Source organism: Rhinopithecus roxellana, chromosome 5 (genome assembly GCF_007565055.1).
Source record: "Rhinopithecus roxellana isolate Shanxi Qingling chromosome 5, ASM756505v1, whole genome shotgun sequence".
Lineage (NCBI taxonomy): Eukaryota > Metazoa > Chordata > Mammalia > Primates > Cercopithecidae > Rhinopithecus > Rhinopithecus roxellana.
This window is the reverse complement of record NC_044553.1, coordinates 109800779-109821325: the sequence shown is the minus strand read 5'-3', so window position 1 is coordinate 109821325 and position 20547 is coordinate 109800779. Positions and strand designations below refer to the sequence as shown.

General features: G+C 41.8%; 1 protein-coding gene and 1 pseudogene across 2 annotated transcripts in view; both read left to right on the top strand.

Annotated features, from left to right (window-relative positions):
- The window catches only part of ETFA (electron transfer flavoprotein subunit alpha), a 112202-nt gene that overhangs the window by 56363 nt on the left and 35292 nt on the right, over nt 1-20547 (top strand). The gene's annotated exons all lie outside the window — the stretch shown is intronic.
- On the top strand, nt 2585-6292 carry LOC104672049 (annotated as a pseudogene).

The following is a 20547-nucleotide window of genomic DNA, read 5'->3' as shown; positions in this document are numbered from 1 at the left end:
AAGCTGAGGAGGAAGAGGGGTGCTTGGTCTTGCTGTCTCAGGGATGGCAGAGACAGAAGAAAAGCTGCAGATAAGTGGACCTGCCCATTTCAAATCCATGGTCAACTGTGGTTCCTTTTATTTCTCACCTTCATGCTCTACTTGTCATCTGTATTATACCTCACAGTACAACGCCATAATTTTTATGTTAGGCATTCATGTATATTTTAAAGAAATTAAAATATGAAAAAAGATACACTTTAATAAAAATTTACTCTCTGCTGGGCATGATGGCTCATGCCTGTAATCCCAGTGCTTTAGAAGGCTGAGGCAGGTAGACTGTTTGAGCCCAAGAGTTAGAGACCAGCCTGGGCAACACAGGGAAACCCTGTCTCTACAAAAAAAATACAAAAATTAGCCAGCCATAGTGGTGTGCACCTGTAGTCCCAGCTACTTGGGAGGCTGAGGTGGAGGAATCGCTTGAGCTTGAGAGGCAGAGGTTGCAGTGAGCCAAGATTGAGCCACCGCACTCCAGCCTAGGTGCCAGAGTAAGGCTCTGTCCCCACCCCCTACCCCCCAAGAAATTACCCCCATATATTTACCATTTCTGGTAGCCTTCGTTCCATCTGAAGACTTGAGTTTCCTTCTTAGGTCATTTCATGTCCTTTATGTTTTGTAGTACTGGTATGATGGTAATGAATTCTGTTTTCATCAGTCTGCAAATATATTTATTATACTTTCATATACATATATATATATACGTATATATATATACACATATATATACACGTATATATATACGTATATATATATACACATATATATACACGTATATATATATACGTATATATATATACACATATATACACGTATATATATATACGTATATATATATACACATATATATACACATATATATACACGTATATATATATACGTGTATATATACGTATATATACGCATATATATGCGTATATATACGTATATATACGTATATATATATATATATATATATACTTTTTTTTTTTTTTTTTTTTTTGAGTTGAGGTCTTGCTCTGTCACCCAGGTTGGAGCACAGTGGTGCTATCTTGGCTTACTGCAACCTCCACCTCTCAAGCTCAAGCAGCCCTCCCACCTCAGCCTCCTCAGTAGCTGGGACTTCAGGTATGTGCCACTACACCTGGCTAATTTTTTGTATTTTTGGTAGAGATGGGATTTTACCATGTTGTCTAGGTTGGTCTCAAACTCCTGAGCTGAAGTGATCCACTCTCCTTGACCTCCCAAAAGTGCTGGGATTATAGGCGTGAGCCACTGCACCTGGCTACACTTGCATTCTTGAAAGTTTTTTTTTTTTTTTTTTTTTGTTATATAGCTTGAGTCTCGTGCCTACTGGGCCATCCTGACGCATCTATTCTTAGGTATAGAATTTCAGGTAGAGTTCCCCCCAGCACTTTGAGTTCCATTGTCTTCTGGTCTTCATTGTTTCTAATAAGAGCTCAACCACTGTTTGTATTGTTGCTCTGTGTGTTTTTTTGTTGTTGCTTTCAAGATTTTATCGTTATCGTAGATCTTGAGAAGTTTGATTATGGTAGGACGGGTGTGGTACCTCACGCCTGTAATCCCAGCACTTTGGGAGGCCGAGGCAGGCAGATCACGAGGTCAGGAGATGGAGACCATACTGGCTAACATGGTGAAACCCCGTCTGTACTAAAAATACCAAAAATTAGCTGGGCATGGTGGCAGGCGCCTGTAGTCCCAGCTACTCAGGAGGCTGAGGCAGGAGAATGGCGTGAACCTGGGAGGTGGAGCTTGCAGTGAGCTGAGATCTGGCCACTGCACTCCAGCCTGGGCGACAGAGTGAGACTCCGTCCCCCCGGCAAAAAGAAAAAAAAAAGTTTAATTATAATATACCTAGGAGTATGTCTTTTTGTATTTATCCTGCTTCAGATAGCAAGCTTCTTAAATCTATAAATCTATGCCTTTTACCACATTTGGGATGTTTTATGTTACTGTTTTTTCTGCTTCATTTTTTTTTTTCTCAGTTTTGTTCTGGGACTCTAGTTACACACATTTTAGATATCCTGATGTTCTTTCCCCGATTGCTGGAGTTCTGTTGATTCTATTTCCTATTTTTTCTCTCTATAGCTTGGATCATTTCTTTTGGTCCATTTTCAGGGCCACTGACTCTTGTGTAATTTTAATATGCTTTTAACCCTATCCAGGGACTTTCTTATTCTAGGCTTTATATTTGTTAGTTTGAGATTTGCATTTGTTTGTTTTTAAAATTTTTATTTCTCTAATTTCTTATCTATTTGACCATTACAGGTATTTCACTTTACATCCTTGAGCGTAGGTTATAATACCTACTTTAAAATCCTTGTGTACTGATTTCAAAATCTGTATCATTTCAGGACTGGTCTTCTAGGCTCAAGTGATCCATCTGTCTTGGCCTCTCACAGTGCTAGGGTTACAGGTGTGAACCACTGCACCTGGCCTGAGTGAATATTTTACCACTTTGTAATATTATGCATTGTTCATTTAGAAAATAATGGTTTACTGAGTTATGAAGATCTTCCAAATGTTGACATATTTGTCAATATAAAAAGTCACATTCAGCCCTCCTCCCTGCTCGCTCGCAGGCTGGGCCTGGCATGGTGTGGCGTCACCACAGATGGCGCTGAGGCGGAGCATGGGCCGGCCAAGGTTCCCGCTGCTGCTGCCGTCGCTGGGGCTGCCATTGGCAGCTCTGGCTTCTCTGCTGCTGCAGGTCTGCGGCTGCAGGTCCGAAGCTCAAGAGAGCCCTGGTGAAGCTGACAGTGGCTCAGGGGCAGCCGGTGAAGCTCAACTGCAGCGTGGAGGGGATGGAGGAGCCTGACATCCAGCTGGTGAAGGATGGGCCTGTGATCCAGAACTTGGACCAGTTGTACATCCCTGTCAGCAAGCAGCACTGGATCGGCTTCCTCAGCCTGAAGTCAGTGGAGCGCTCTGACGCGGGCCAGTACTGGTGCCAGGTGGAGAATGGGGGCGAAACCAAGATCTCCCAGCCAGTGTGGCTCATGGTAGAAGGTGTGCCACTTTTCACAGTGGAGCCAAAAGATCTGGCAGTGCCACCCAATGCCCCTTTCCAACTGTCTTGCAAGGCTGTGGGTCTCCCTGAACCTGTTACCATTGTCTGGTGGAGAGAAACTATGAAGATCGGGGGACCTGCTCCCTCTCCATCTGTTTTAAATGTAACAGGGGTGACCCAGAGCACCCGTGTTTTCCTGTGAAGCTCACAACCTAAAATGCCTGGCCTCTTCTCACATAGCCACTGTTCACCTTCAAGCACTGCCTGCAGCCCCCTTCATCATCACTGTGACAAAGCTTTCCAGCAGCAACATTAGTGTGGCCTGGATGCCAGGTGCTGATGTCTGAGCCCTGCTATAGTCCTGTACAGTTCAGGTAACACAGGCCCCAGGAGGCTGGGAAAGCCCTGGCTGTTGTGATCCCTGTGGCCCCCTTTACCTGCCTGCTCCGGGACCTGGTGCCTGCCACCAGCTACAGCCTCAGGGTGCACTGTGCAAATGCCTTGGGGCCCACTCCCTATGCTGACTGGGTGCCCTTTCAGACCAAGGGTCTGGCCGCAGCCAGCGCTCCCCAAAACCCCCATGCCATCCGCACAGATTCAGGCCTCATCTTGGAGTGGGAAGAAGTGATCCCTGAGGGCCTTTTGGAAGGCCCCCTGGGACCCTGTAAACTGTCCTGGGTTCAAGACAGTGGAACCCAGGATGAGCTGACAGTGGAGGGGAGCAGGACCAATTTGACAGGCTGGGATCCCCAAAAGGACCTGATCATATGGTGTGCGTCTCCAATGCAGTTGGCTGTGGACCCTGGAGTTAGCCAGTGGTGGTCTCTTCTCATGACAATGCAGGCCAGCAGGGCCCTCCTCACAGCCGCACATCCTGGGTACCTGTGGTCCTTAGTGTGCTAATGGCCCTGGTGACGGCTGCTGCCCTGGCCCTCATCCTGCTTCGAAAGAGACGGAAAGAGACACGGTTTGGGCAAGGCTTTGACCGTGTCATGGCCTGGGGAGAGCCAGCTGTTTACTTCCGGGCAGCCCAGTCCTTCAATGGAGAAAGGCCCAAGTGCATCGAGGCCGCATTGGACAGCTTGAGCATCAACAGTGAACTAAAGGAAAAACTGAAGGATGTGCTCCGCCCAGAGCAGCAGTTCACCTTGGCCAGATGTTGGGCAAAGGAGAGTGTGGTTCAGTGCGGTAGGCACAGCTGAAGCAGGAGGATGGCTCCTTTGTGAAAGATGCTGAAAGCTGACATCATTGCCTGAAGCGACATTGAAGAGTTCCTCAGGGAAGCAGCCTGCATGAAGGAGTTTGACCATCCACACATGGCCAGACTTGTTGGGGTGAGCCTCTGTAGCAGGGCTAAAGGCTGTCACCCCATCCCCATGGTCATCTTGCCGTTCATGAAGCATGGGGACCTGCATACCTTTCTGCTCACCTCCCAGATTGGGGAGAACCCCTTTACCCTGATCCGGTTCATGGTGGACATTGCCTGCAGCATGGAGTACCTGAGCTGTCGGAACTTCATCCACCGAGACCTGGCCGCTCGGAATTGCATGCTGGCAGTGGACATGACAGTGTGTGTGGCTGACTTTGGACTCTCCTAGAAGATCTACAGCGGGGACTACTATCGTCAGGGCTGTGCCTCCAAATTGCCTGTCAAGTGGCTGGCCCTGGAGAGCCTGGCTGACAACCTGTATACTGTGCACAGTGATGTGTGGGCCTTCAGGGTGATCATGTGGGAGATCATGACACGTGGGCAGACGCCATACACTGGCATCAAAAACGCTGAGATTTACAACTACCTCGTTGCCGGGAACCGCCTGAAACAGCTTCCAGAGTGTATGGAGGACTTCTTACATTCCCACTCCATCCAAGCCAGGGGCTGCTTAGGCCTTCAGATGACCTTTTGTATGATCTCATGTACCAGTGCTGGAGTGCTGACCCCAAGCAGCGCCCAAGCTTTATTTGTCTGCGAATGAAACTGGAGAGCATTCTGGGCCAGCTGTCTGTGCTATCCGCCAGCCAGGACCCCTTATACATCAACATCGAGAGAGCCGAGGAGTCCACTGCAGGAGGCAGCCTGGAGTTGCCTGGCGGGGATCAGCCTTACAGTGGAGCTGGGGATGACAGTGGCATGGGAGCAGTGGGTGGCACTCCCACTGACTATTGATGCATCCTAACCCCTGGAGGGCTGGCTGAACAGCCAGGGCAGGCAGACCACCAGCCAGAGTCCCCTCAATGAGACACAGAGGCTTTTGCTGCTGCAGCAAGGGCAGCAGCCACACAGTAGCTGTTAGCTCACAGGCAGAGGGCATCGGGACCATTTGGCCAGCTCTGATGGCCACTATGCTGGCTGCCTAAGCCCTGTCTGACCCCAGCCCAGACATCAAGGTGTGGAAGCTCCTGTGGTAGTCCTCCCAATCTGTGCTGGGAAGCCTGGACTGACCAAATCACCCAATCCCAGTTCTTCCTGCAACCACTCTGTGGCCAGCCTGGCATCAGTTTAGGATTTGGCTTGATGGAAGTGGGCCAGTCCTGGTTGTCTGAACCCAGGCAGCTGGCAGGAGCAGGGTGGTTATGTTTCCATGGTTACCATGGGTGTGGATGGCAGTGGGCAGTCCAGGTCCAGCCCTGTGGGCCCTACCGTCCTGCTGAGCTGCCCCTGCTGCTTAAGTACATGCATTGAGCTGCCTCCAGCCTGGGGGCCCAGCTGTTACTGCCTTTGGGTTTAAATACCCAGGTTTGCCCCTCCAAGTCACAAAATGATGTCCTTGCAATATTCACTTTTAGGTGAGGGTTGTAAGGGGTGGGTATCTCAGGTCTGAATCTTCATCACCTTTCTGATTCCACACCCTGCCTAGGACAGGAGAAGTTGAGGGGAGCATGCTTCTCTGCAACTGACCGGGTCACACAAAGGCATGCTGGAGCACCCAGACTATCAGGTGCTGCTCTTCCAAAGGCAGCATGTTGAGCCAGCAAGAGGAAGGAGTGAGTGAGGCTGTAGAGGAGTTCAGGAGCCCCTCTCCATGCCCACAATCTGAGCACACTACCAAATCTCAGAATATCCTCAGACTAGTGAAGGCAGCTGTGTCGGAGCCCAACTCTTCTAAACGGTGACCTTTAGTGCCAACTTCCCCTCTAACTGCACAGGCTTTTTTATCCCAAGTCTCCAGAGAAATCAGGCCTGATGAGGAGGAGTTCCTGGAATCTGGACCCCAGCCTTGGTGGGGGAACCTCTGGAATGCATGGGGCGGGTCCTAGCTATTAGGGACATTTCCAAGCTGTTAGTTGCTGTTTAAAACAAATAAAATTGAAGACTTTAAAAAAAAAAGTCACATTCATTAATATAGGCAGGCATCACTTAACAATAGGGATATATTCTGAGAAATGTGTCATTAGATGATTTTGTTATTGTGTGAGCATCACAGAGTGTACTTACACAAACCTAGATGTCATAGTCTACTGAACACCTAGGCTATATGGAGTAGCCTATTGCTGCTAGGCTACAAACCTGTATAGTATGTTACTGTACTGAATACTGTAGGCAATTGTAAAATGGTATTTGTGTATCTAAACATAGAAAAGTTAATACGTTGTGCTATGATGTTACAACGTCTATGACATCACTAAGGCGATAGGAATGTTTCAGATTCTTTATAATTTTATGGGACCACCCTTATATATGCAGTCTACTGTTGACCAAAAAAACGTTGTTATGTGGTGCATCACTCATCTTGTTAGAAGAATCTTCAAAGCTCGTAGTCATCGGTACAAGTGTTTTAGAATTCTGGTTTTCACTTAAAAGTTCAAATTTTGTCCTTGATAAGAAATACTTTCAGTTGTTGTCTCAGAATTGATGAGGTCACTTTATTCACAGTAAGATACCTGCAAAAAATGCAAATGTCTGTCAGATTTTCTTTGAAGTAAAAATTGTGTTTCATGAAAAAAGTACCTGGTTCAGCTTACAGCTCAAACTATTAAACAGGTGCTTTCCCTCGAGACAACCCATTGTGCTTTGGTATGAAGTGGAAGTGTTTTCTACATTCTTCACAGTTTGTCACACAGAATATTAAAGATACATGTACTCCAAGGTCAAGATTTAATAACGTTAATAATTCTTTTTTTTTTTTCTTGAGATGGAGTCTCACTCTTATTGCCCAGGCTAGAGTGCAGTGGCACCATCTTGGCTCACTGCAGCCTCCACCTCCTGGGTTCAAGTGATTCTGGTGCCTCAGCCTCCTGAGTAGCTGGGATTACAGGTGTGAACCACTATGCCCGGCTAATTTTTGTATTTTTAGTGGAGACAAGGTTTCACCATGTTGGCCAGGCTGATCTCAAACTCCTGACCTTATGTGATCTACCTGTCTTGGCCTTCCAGAGTGCTGGCATTACAGGTGTGAGCCACCGTGCTTGGCCAAGGTTAATAATTCTTACTGCTTTGTCAAGGACCTTAGGTGAAAGTGGCTTTAAAAAAACAAAACAAAAAACTGTATGTGGCCATGAAGAACGCAGTGAGTTTAGTGCCACTGCCTTGAAACTACCACTAAGGCAGTGTTACCCACTGTCATTTTCAGATCATCAGTGCAAATGTCAATTCGGTTTTTCCAAAATAAACCATGGGATTCCAAAAAGCTATTTAACACTTTGAGTATTTCATCACCACTTGTGTTCATTGCCAAGGATTCATGTAAAAATATTCTTCAATGATTACTTGGTATCAATACTAGACAACAGAAGTAAAGCAGGAAACGCAGTCATGTCTATAGACTTGTCAGGCAAAAGTACAGTTTTGCAGATGAGATGCTGTCTTCATGTTTACAGCTAAATATTTTATTCAGCAAGTTACTGTACCACTGGAATGTGACAGTGCCATAGTTTGTTTTCCTGAGTTTTCAAAGCAGGAATTCAGCAATGTCACCTCTATTAGTCTCTTAGCAACTAGACTTCTCTAACCAATGAAATATGATAACTTAAGATGCTTCAGTGACCTTTTTCTTTTCTTGCTTGAAAAGCTAAAATAATAGCTTTTGGCTCTTAAACTCATGACATTTATGTTAAAATAAAATCCAATTTAGTTTTCTCTGAACTCTGAATGTTTGTTTTCAAAATAGTCATCACTTCCTTTGCATAAGATAGAGTAAGGTAAATTATTAGCATCTGTAAAGCTAAGAGAAAGATAACTTTTATCATATTTTCATTTATTTTACACAGTATTTTTTAGAGTATATTTCTCTTTTCCATAAGTTAGAAAACTCTGTTATTGGTTTCATCTTTTTCAGTATCTTTAGACATGGTTGTTGCAGCTGTGGGTTGAGAAAGTTAGTCTTCTCTATTTCAGTATAAATATTATAAAAATAGTTTTAGAGAACTTTAAAAATGAATAAAAATTTTTAAAAATGTAAATGTTATTGCCATGTAAGACAACAGAGTGTATTTCTTATGTTTCCTTGCAGGCACAAGGAAACCTTTGGTATTTCAAACATTGGTTTATTGAACAATAATGAAATTGTAGAAATTATAGCAGTTATAACTGTAAGAACACACACTGCTGTACTGTCCTGAGAACAAACTAAGTTAATCCCTATATACATACAAATTTATACCTAAAACCAACTATACCGTAAAAACTTTTAGGAAACATAAAAATACAGATGCATACATTCTGTTAGCTATCAGAGTGATGGTTTCTTTAAAAGTTCTGGCACCTCTGGGAGACTCCACTGTACACTGTGAGCGAATGAAAGAAAAAAGTGGTAAATAACATCTTAGTATTGCTATGAAAATAGGTTTGACTTTGCAGAATCCCTGAAAGGGTCTTGAGGCTCTCAGGGTTATCCTGACCATATTTGGAGAATTGCTGGTTGTCTAATAGTTTTGTAATGTATTGTAGAGACACTGAATATGTTGTAGAGATTATGGATTCTGTTATATTCCTATTAAGAATATTAACTTTGTGTTTTAGCAGGCAGTTAACTTGGCTGAACTCAAATTCCAGACTCAATCTCCTTATATTCAGTTCTTTTAGTCTTAGCCTGACAGTGTAGAGCTCACCTCATACATGCCTAATGCGGGGGTCAGCCAGAGTTTTGAGTGGAGTGTATGTGCAGAGTTTGTGGTTCTCTCCCTGTGGTTCTCTTCTTCTGGAATGTTTCCCTCACTTTCCAGCTGGTTTGGCAGTCACGAATACTGTCTTTTGTGTGTTTACTCAACCAATAAGACTGCAGATTTCTATCCAAAGTATCTCCTTTTCGGATTGGCTTTTATCCCTGTGGGGAATCCGCAAATGCCCCAAGGGAGAAAATAGAGATATATGCTGGGCTCATTTCAGTGTGCCTCCCTCCCTTACAGAATCATGGCTCCTTCAATGCTGCCTGTCTAAGTTGATCTCCATTGTACTTAAACAGTTGCTATCTGTGTTTTAACCAGGTTTTGTAGTTGTTCTCAGCAGGAGGATTGGTCTGATACAAGCTATTCCCTCAGGGCTGTATGTAAGCCAGGAGTCCTGAGGCCCAGAATTGAATGCATTACTTCACTTGTGCTCTGACTAGTGCAGAGTTGGATTATTATCTCCCTAAATAATATCTTAATTAATGCTACTTAATAATGCATTAGGTTTTTGGCTGCGGTATCCCACTGTTGGCAAGAATTACACTTGTGGCCATCCAGAATCTTTCCCCTCCCCCACTTGAATTGCTGCTATTAAACCACATCTCCTTTGTCTAGTAATAATTCAGTATTTCTTTGTTTTTAAAGCTGAACGCAGTACTTTCATTTATCCTTATTTAATTTGGGTCTACTTTCCCTACCATTGAAACTTCTTGAATCTCTTAAAGCTTGATTTCGTTTTCTACTTTCCTTTCAACTTACATTGTTTGAAGATCCTCTCGTTTTTTTGCCACTTTGTAATAGCTGTGGAAAGCATCATCAGCACTGCTGTTTCTGATGATCAGTAGTAAAAAGTTCCCTACTTCATAAAGTAAGGGCACATAAAGTCAGATTTGGTTATCCTCACAAAATAATATTTTAATAATTTAAAAAACATGTAATACTCAAAGGATGCTGTGAATTTTGTTATTTTTTTAAATGCTTTTTTTGGTCATTCACAATAATTTACATGTGAATATGAAAGATTATGGAACAATTCCTGGTATGCTTATGGATTTATGCTCCCTGCAAGAATTCAGACCCAGTGATAGGAAAACACTAGTCAATTCATAGCTTACTATTGTAACAAAGACTTCTCTTTATTTTTTATTTTGAAATGATTTCAGACTTATAAAAAGTTGAAAATTAAAAGCAGTATAGCTGAGCACTGTGATGTATGTCTATGTCTATAGTCCTGGCTGTTCAGGAGACTGAGGTGGGAGGATTGCTTGAGGCCAGCAGTTACAGACTATAGTACACTATGATCATACCTATGAACAGCCACTGCACTCGAGCTTGCATAATGCAGCAAGACCTCATCTCTTTAAAAAAAAAAGTACTCTGTGTGTGTGTGTGTACATACATTTTTTTTGAACTAGTTGATAGTAACATTTATAGCCCTTTACCCTTAAAGACCTCAGTATGTATTTCCTAAGAATAGAAATATTCTCTTATATAACCAAAACACATTTATATGCCATATCCCAATTTTGTCAGTTCATATTCTGATTCCAATTTTTTATTTTCTAATGGAATACTCCAGTTTTATCAGTTAGCCTAATACAGAATCCACTTTAGGGCCAAGTATTGTGTTTAGTTGTCATCTCTTTAGTCTTAAGTTATATGGTTGTGGTAAGGGATGGTTCTTGGTTCTTATTTAGTCTCAGTCTTAGGCAGATCCTCTGCACTTGGGCCTCAGAATGAGGCTTTCTCAGTGTTCTTGTCCTTGCCCCCTGTGTCTCTACCTGTGGCAGCCAAACTCTGCCTTATCTGTAGTGATGGTGGGTAGCAGTTTGAGTCATCCTGAGAAAATTCAGGTGAAAGATAAAGGCTAGAAAGATAGATTGAAATGAGGTCAGAGAGTGTAAATAAAAATTCTGGCTGTGTGAGATGGCTCATGCCTGTAATCCCAGCACTGGAGGCTGAGTTGTAGAATGTACAATAAGTTTACTAGTGAAGTAGAAGGAAACCCAGGAGTTCAAGGGTGCAGTGAGCTGTAGTTGTGCCACTACACTCCAGCCTGGGTGACAAAGCAAGATCCTGTCTCTAATTACATAAAAATAAAGTCACCTTAATAAAAAAGATTCTATATGGTCCTGTTTGTTTGCTAGATGTGGGCTGCAAATTTGGTTTTTAGAAGCCAATTCATATTGGACAACAGGATCAGTGCCCTGATTTACAGTGTCCTAACGTAAAAGCAAACTAAATGGCACATGGGAAGTATCATTTGGCCTGGTATCAAGATCAGAGAGAGATATATCCCTTGAGTCCTTATAAAGAAGGCTCTATTGATTGACATCCTCAACAATACCTTTACTGTAAATAAGACAGTGGTTTCATAGGACTGCATTTTTAATAATGTCCCTTAGTGTAGGCAAATTGCCTAATATTAAGTGCATTTTCGTGAGAGGCAGAAATTATGTGATTTTGTATCTGCTGTTCAGGCTTATTCTAGGGTAGTGACTAGTGATCTAGGAAAGTTTATCAGGAAGCCCCATGTATAATATGGGAAAAAGTGGAGTTGAAGTGGGGTGGTATATCTAGAGTGCTACTAGCTGAGCTCTCACCCTTTCTTATTTTCCTGAGAGTCTGTACTACACCTCTGCAGAATGACTAGAGCCCTGAGCACATTATCAGAACTCTGTCCAGAGAAAATTGTTGAATTGCATAGCCTCAGATAGTTCTCTACAAATGTGTCTGTGGCAACTGAATTCTGATTTTTGTCGTCTGTTAGTATTTCAACTACTTTATTTTAAATTGTCACCCCTTTTAAAACCCCTTACTTGGTATCATTATCTTATTCTCAGAAACTGACCATTCCTTCTACTTCACAAGTAAACTTATTGTACTTTCTACATAAGCAAAGCAATACAAAAATACAGCGTATCTACATGTAGATAAAAAAGAGGGCCTCCCTTTTTAATTTTGCTAATATGTCTTCTTATCCTCTGGACCCCATCATTTTGTACCTTCTTTGAGACAGTGTTCTATTAGTTACTCCATCCTCCGGGTCAGAGTCTCTCCTTCTCTATTGGCCCCTTTTCTATAGTCTTAAGAAGAAAACCCTTGGCCGGGCGTGGTGGCTCAAGCCTGTAATCCCAGCACTTTGGGAGGCCGAGACGGGCGGATCACGAGGTCAGGAGATCGAGACCATCCTGGCTAACATGGTGAAACCCCGTCTCTACTAAAAACTACAAAAAAACTAGCCGGGCGACGTGGCGGCGCCTGTAGTCCCAGCTACTCGGGAGGCTGAGACAGGAGAATGGCGTGAACCCGGGAGGCGGAGCTTGCAGTGAGCTGAGATCCGGCCACAGCACTCCAGCCTGGGTGACAGAGCGAGACTCCGTCTCAAAAGAAAAAAAAAAAAAGAAGAAAACCCTTTATCTGCCCAGCAGCTTCTTTTCCCCATTACCTATTGCCCCTTTCACCTCTCTTGCTGGGCTAAGCTTGAAAATGTACCTTAGGTTTGCTGTATTCCTTTTCCTTCCCATTCTTTTCTTTTTATTTAAAAGTTTATATATAAATTTATGAAAATATAAATATATAATTTATATAGAAGTAATAAACACTAATGTTTTCGTCCCTGAATTTAAGAAACAATATTACAGTACTGTTGAAAACCCTTGTGTACTCTTCCTTTAATACACTTTTTTTTTTTTTTTTTTTTTGAGACGGAGTCTTGCTCTGCCGCCCAGGCTGGAGTGCAGTGGCCGGCTCTCAGCTCACTGCAAGCTCCGCCTCCCGGGTTGACGCCATTCTTCTGTCTTAGCCTCCCGAGTAGCTGGGACTACAGGTGCCCGCCTCGTCGCCCGGCTGGTTTTTTGTATTTTTTAGTAGAGACGGGGTTTCACCGTATTAGCCAGGATGGTCTCGATCTCCTGACCTCGTGATCCGCCCGTCTCGGCCTCCCAAAGTGCTGGGATTACAGGCTTGAGCCACCGCGCCCGGCCAAATACACATTTTTTCCTCCTCTCAAAAGTAACCATTACTGGCTGGGCACAGTGGGTGGCTCACACCTGTAATCCCAGCACATTGGGAGGCCGCGGCAGGAAGATCATGTGAGCTCAGGAGTTTGAGACCAGCCTGGGCAACATAGCGAGACCTCCTCTCTACTTAAAAAATTTAGCTGGGTGTGGTGGCATGTACCTGTAGTCCCAGCTACTTGGGAGACTGAATGAAGTGGGAGGATCACTTGAGCCAGGGAGATGAAGGCTGCAGTTAGCTATGATTGTGCCACTGCACTCCAGCCTGATCAACAGAGCAAGAAAAAAAAAGAAAAAAAAGTAGCCATTATCCTAAATTTGATTATTATTGTTTCAAGATATTTCATTTTTACTTTTACTACATATCATCTACAGATCCCTAAGCAGTATATAGCTGAGATTTTCAATATGAGTATGATGAATGATTTAGAGGCATACCAGATGTTGATCCTCTCAGCCTTTGGAACAGTGGATTTTATGACCAGCCTTGTTTGTGTATGATACAAATGTTATTTTCTGTGTGCCATGGTATAAAAAAGTTGGGGAGCACTGATATATAATGTTATTGTGTATATTTTTGAAATTATCAATAGTAATGTCCTATATATGTTCTTTCTTTTTTCAATTCATCTTGTATTTGTGAGACTCATCTGTGTTAATGCAGGTAGCATTTTTTTCATTTGTATTTCATTTATGTATGGTATTCTATTATATGAATTTATCACACTTTACCTATTTTCTTACTAATGGTTGTTTAAGTAGTCAGTAATTTCTTACAAATAATGTTACCATGAAGATTATTAATAATGTTTCCTTGTATGTTAGTGTTTTATTAAAGAAATATGCCTTGGGGTGACATTGCTAATTGTAGATAATCTAGCTTTACCAGATTTTGACAAATTGTTTCCCAAAGTGGTTATTCCAGCTTATATTTACTAACAGTTTTAACAGCTCTCTGAACTTTGGTTATTTACAATTTAAAAAAAAACTTTTGCAGTTCTTGAGATAGACGGCAGTTCTGAAGATGGGTGGTGATGGTTGCATAACAAGGTAGCTGTACGTGTCCCAGAACTATATATTTAAAAATGATTACCATGGACCGGGCACGGTGGTTCATGCCTGTAATCCCAGCACTTTCAGAGGCCAAGGCGGGTGGATCACCTGAGGTTGAGAGTTCAAGAGCAACCTGACCAACACGGAGAAACCCTGTCTCTACTAAAACTACAAAATTAGCTGAGCGTGGTGGCACATGCCTGTAATCTCAGCTACTCCAGAGGCTAAGGCAGAAGAATCGCTTGAACCTGGGAGGTGGAGGTTGTAGCAAGCCAAGATCGCACCATTGCACTCCAGCCTGGGCAACAAGAATGATACTCCGTCTCAAAAAAAAAAAAAAGATTACTGTGGTAAATTTTATGTTATATATATTTTAGCACAATTTTTAAAAAGTTTTGCTGGCCTGATGGGCAAGAAATCTCACTGTGCTTTTTATCTGCTTTTCTGTGATTACTAGTGAGATATCTTTTCATATGCGAAATATCCATTTATGGTTTTTTCCCCTTTGAATATTTAATGTTAAAACCATTTGCTCATTTTTCTATTAAATTATTTTTTTTCTTTTTTTCTTTCTGTTTTTTTGAGACGGAGTCTCGCTTAGTCGCCCAGGCTGGAGTGCAGTGGCTGGATCTCAGCTCACTGCAAGCTCCACCTCCCGGATTTACGCTATTCTTCTGCCTCAGCCTCCTGAGTAGCTGGGACTACAGGCGCCTGCCACCTCGCCTGGCTAGTTTTTTTGTTTTTTTTAGTAGAGACGGGATTTCACCGTGTTAGCCAGGATGGTCTCGATCTCCTGACTTCGTGATCCGCCCGTCTCGGCCTCCCAAAGTGCTGGGATTACAGGCTTGAGCCACTGTGCCCGGCTTAAATTATCTTTCATTGATTCTTGGAAGTTCTTTTTTTTTTTTTTTTTTTTGGAGACAGGGTCTTACTTTGTTGCCTAGGCTGGAGTGCAGTGGCGCGATCTCAGCTCTCAGCTCACTGCAGCCTCTGCTTCCTGGGTTCAAGCAATTCTCCCACCTCAGCCTCCCAAGTAGCTGGGACTACAGGCGCCCTCCACCATACGTGGCTAATTTTTGTATATTTTTTTGTGGAAATGGGGTTTCACCATGTTGGCCAGGCTGATTCTTGGAAGTTCTTTATGTATTCTGGATACACATCTTTTATTGGTTATGTGTGTTGCATACATTTTCTTTCATTTATGTCTTTCCCATTTTAAAAAATAATACCTTTTGATAGAGCATTAATTTTAATGTGGTTCAACTTATTTTTTTTTCCTTTTTGGTATGTACTTTTTGTGTCTTGTTTAAGAAATCATTCCTAAGATAGGTTTGTAGAGATATTCACCTGTATTTTCTTCTAAAAGTTTTTAAAATTTTGTCCTTCTTCACATTTTGGTTTATAATTATAATCTACTTGATTTGATTTTTATGTTGAATGTGAAGTGAGTATTCCATTTCCCCCCATATAGTTAATCAGGTACCTCAGCACCATTTAATACACATTCCTTCTCTCCTCCACTGATGTGCAGCATCATCTGTTATATATCAAGTTTATATGTATGCAGGGGTCTGTTTCTGGGCCATCTATTCTGTCCCATTGGCCAGTTGTTTATTACTGTACCCATACTACATTTAAGCTTTATAATAAAGTTATCTGGTTGGCAGTATCTCCCTTCTCAGTTCTCCAAAATGTTTTTAGCTATTGGTTCCCTGCGTTTCTTTACAGTTTTAGAATTCATTTGTCAAGCTTCACAGTTGAAATATTGATCAGAAATGTAGGTATAACTCATTATCCAGATTTAGACTATTACAAAAATTGTATAGCTACTAAAACTTCAGAGAACTCAGACCTATGTTTTATTATCTTAACAGGGAGAATTAATAACTGGTTCACCGTCTAATGGAAACCTCAAATAATTTTCCCTCAGTTACAAAATCTTAAACACTTTTATAAGAATCCCAGTTCATGTAAAAATCTGCATTATGCGTGTAAAACACCAGTTACTTAACACTTACTACACTCATTATTTGGTGTGTTTTTGGACAGAATAGTGTGGAAACTGTACAGTATCAGATATTTCTTCTATACTGCCCCAAACGTACCATAATGTAATTAAGCAATGAGAAAATATGTTAAAGATACATGATGAACTGCAAATAACTCTTAGCTAATAACCAAGACCATGTAAAAAAAATAATGTACTGATTAAAGTGTTGCCTGAGTTAGATTTGCTGGTGAGAAGTGGGAGAAGGGGCTGTTACCATGGTTGCCATTCAGTCGTGAATCAAAATGTGTGGGAAGGATCTAGCAAAGGGCTCACTATTGGATCCGAAGAAGTGATGGACAGTTTTCTCCACTCCTGAGGTCCAGAAATAGATGGCTGTGAACCATTGTCTGCAGTCTTAGATAAAACAATTAGATGAAAAATATCTTTAAAAATGTATGTCTCCTTGTGTTCCTTTTGCTCATGGTTATAGAATGTGAGCATAAGATATGCTCTTGTCAGGAAAATAGCTGAGATACAGCTGTTGAGTAGACTGGACAGTCTCTCTTAGATTCATAAGCACCTTAAATGTGCATTCATGCAAATCTCTTGATAGTTGTTTTTTTAAATTTGAATAGTGACTCCTGGGTTTAAAAAGTACATATTGTAACATATATTCAGATAGTGAAAATTCCTCAAGTGAGGAACATTGGATGTATAGATTAATTTGGAAAGAGTCAAAATCTTTGCAGCATTTGGTCTTCTGTGACCACTTGTTTAGACAGTTTTATAATTTTTGTTATAAAAGTATGTAGATATATAGGAATGCAATTGATACTTATATATTATTCTTACTAATTTATCTGTAGATTCTCTTGGATGTTGTACATAGCCATATCTTCTGGGAATAATGAATAATGAAATTTTGCTTCATCTTTTTATTCAATTTTCTTTTCTTTTCTTTTTTTTTTTTTTTTGAGACTGAGTCTTGGCTCTATAGCCCAGGCTGGAGTGCAGTGGCGTGATCTCGGCTCACTGCAAGCTCCGCCTCCTGGGTTCACACCATTCTCCTCCCTCAGCCTCCCAGGTAGCTGGGACTACAGGCACCTGCCACCTCGCCCGGCTAATTTTTTTTGTGTTTTTAGTAGAGACGGGGTTTCACTGTGTTAGCCAGGATGGTCTCGATCTCCTGACCTCGTGATCCACCTGCCTCAGCCTCCCAAAGTGCTGGGATTACAGGCGTGAGCCACCGCACCTGGCCAATTTTCTTTTCTTACTAGGTTAGCTGTCGCATTGTTGAACAGAAGTGGTGAGGATAAACATCCTTGTCCTTCATTTCGAGAAATTCTTCCATTGTTTCACCATAGGTATTATGTTGGCTGTCTGTTTTTAGTGGATACCCTTTATCAGATTTAAAAAGTTCCCTATAATAGATAGTGTCAGAGATTGGTTAAGAATCTAGACTTTCTAGCCAGGTTGTCAGGATTCAGCTCTTGGTGTTGCCACTTGCTGGCTGTGTGACTTTGGACAAATCACTTAACCGCTCTGTAGCACAGTTTTCTCTACTATATAATGGTGATAATAATTCATACTTCATACTGCAGTATTAAAGATTGAATGATTTTATTATTATTATTTTTTTTTAATTACACTTTAAGTTCTAGGGTACATGTGCATAACATGCAGGTTTGTTACATATGTATACTTGTGCCATGTTGGTGTGCTGCACCCATCAACTCGTCAGCACCCATCAGTTCATCATTTATATCATGTATAACTCCCAATGCAATCCCTCCCCCCTCCCCCCTCCCCATGATAGGCCCCAGTGTGTGATGTTCCCCTTCCCAAGTCCAAGTGATCTCATTGTTCAGTTCCCACCTATGAGTGAGAACATGCGGTGTTTGGTTTTCTGTTCTTGTGATAGTTTGCTAAGAATGATGGTTTCCAGCTGCATCCATGTCCCTACAAAGGACGCAAACTCATCCTTTTTTATGGCTGCATAGTATTCCATGGTGTATATGTGCCACATTTTCTTAATCCAGTCTGTCACAGATGGACATTTGGGTTGATTCCAAGTCTTTGCTATTGTGAATAGTGCCTCAATAAACATACGTGTGCATGTGTCTTTGTAGTAGAATAATTTATAATCCTTTGGGTATATACCCAGTAGTGGGATGGCTAGGTCATATGGTACATCTAGTTCTAGATCCTTGAGGAATTGCCATACTGTTTTCCATAATGGTTGAACTAGTTTACAATCCCACCAACAGTGTAAAAGTGTTCCTATTTCTCCACATCCTCTCCAACACCTGTTGTTTCCTGACTTTTTAATGATTGCCATTCTAACTGGTGTGAGATGGTATCTCATTGTGGTTTTGATTTGCATTTCTCTGATGGCGAGTGATGATGAGCATTTTTTCATGTGTCTCTTGGCTGTATGAATGTCTTCTTTTGAGAAATGTCTGTTCATATCCTTTGCCCACTTTTTGATGGGGTTGTTTTTTTCTTGTATATTTGTTTGAGTTCTTTGTGGATTCTGGACATTAGCCCTTTGTCAGATGAGTAGATTGCAAAAATTTTCTCCCATTCTGTAGGTTGTCTGTTCACTCTGGTGGTAGTTTCTTTTGCTGTGCAGAAGCTCTTTAGTTTAATTAGATCCCATTTGTCAATTTTGGCTTTTGCTGCCGTTGCTTTTGGTGTTTTAGACATGAAGTCCTTGCCCATGCCTATGTCCTGAATGGTACTACCTAGATTTTCTTCTAGGGTTTTTATGGTATTGGGTCTAACATTTAAGTCTCTAATCCACCTTGAATTAATCTTCGTATAAGGAGTAAGGAAAGGATCCAGTTTTAGCTTTCTACTTATGGCTAGCCAATTTTCCCAGCACCATTTATTAAATAGGGAATCCTTTCCCCATTTCTTGTTTCTCTCAGGTTTGTCAAAGATCAGATGGCTGTAGATGTGTGGTATTATTTCTGAGGACTCTGTTCTGTTCCATTGGTCTATATCTCTGTTTTGGTACCAGTACCATGCTGTTTTGGTTACTGTAGCCTTGTAGTATAGTTTGAAGTCAGGTAGCGTGACGCCTCCAGCTTTGTCCTTTTGACTTAGGATTGTCTTGGCAATGCGGGCTCTTTTTTGGTTCCATATGAACTTTAAAGCAGTTTTTTCCAATTCTGTGAAGAAACTCATTGGTAGCTTGATGGGGATGGCATTGAATCTATAAATAACCTTGGGCAGTATGGCCATTTTCACGATATTGATTCTTCCTATCCATGAGCATGGTATGTTCTTCCATTTGTTTGTGTCCTCTTTGATTTCACTGAGCAGTGGTTTGTAGTTCTCCTTGAAGAGGTCCTTCACATCCCTTGTAAGTTGGATTCCTAGGTATTTTATTCTCTTTGAAGCAATTGTGAATGGAAGTTCATTCATGATTTGGCTCTCTGTTTGTGTGTTACTGGTGTATAAGAATGCTGGTGATTTCTGCACATTAATTTTGTATTCTGAGACTTTGCTGAAGTTGCTTATCAGCTTAAGGAGATTTTGGGCTGAGACAATGGAGTTTTCTAAATATACAATCATGTCATCTGCAAACAGGGACAATTTGACTTCTTCTTTTCCTAACTGAATACCATTTAATTCTTTCTCTTGCCTGATTGCCCTAGCCAGAACTTCCAACACTATGTTGAATAGGAGTGGTGAGAGAGGGCATCCCTGTCTTGTGCCAGTTTTCAAAGGGAATTTTTCCAGTTTTTGCCCATTCAGTATGATATTAGCTGTGGGTTTGTCATAAATAGCTCTTATTATTTTGAGGTACGTTCCATCAGTACCGAATTTATTGAGCGTTTTTAGCATGAAGGGCTGTTGAATTTTGTCAAAAGCCTTTTCTGCTTCTATTGAGATAATTTGTGGTTCTTGTCTTTGGTTCTGTTTATATGCTGGATTACATTTATTGATTTGCGAATGTTGAACCAGCCTTGCATCCCAGGGATGAAGCCCACTTGATCATGGTGGATAAGCTTTTTGATGTGCTGCTGAATCCGGTTTGCCAGTATTTTATTGAGGATTTTTGCATCGATGTTCATCAGGGATATTGGTCTAAAATTCTCTTTTTTTGTTGTGTCTCTGCCAGGCTTTGGTATCAGGAGGATGTTGGCCTCATAAAATGAGTTAGGGAGGATTCCCTCTTTTTCTATTGATTGGAATAGTTTCAGAAGGAATGGTACCAGCTCCTCCTTGTACCTCTGGTAGAATTCAGCTGTGAATCCATCTGGTCCTGGACTTTTTTTGGTTGGTAGGCTATTAATTATTGCCTCAATTTCAGAGCCTGCTATTGGTCT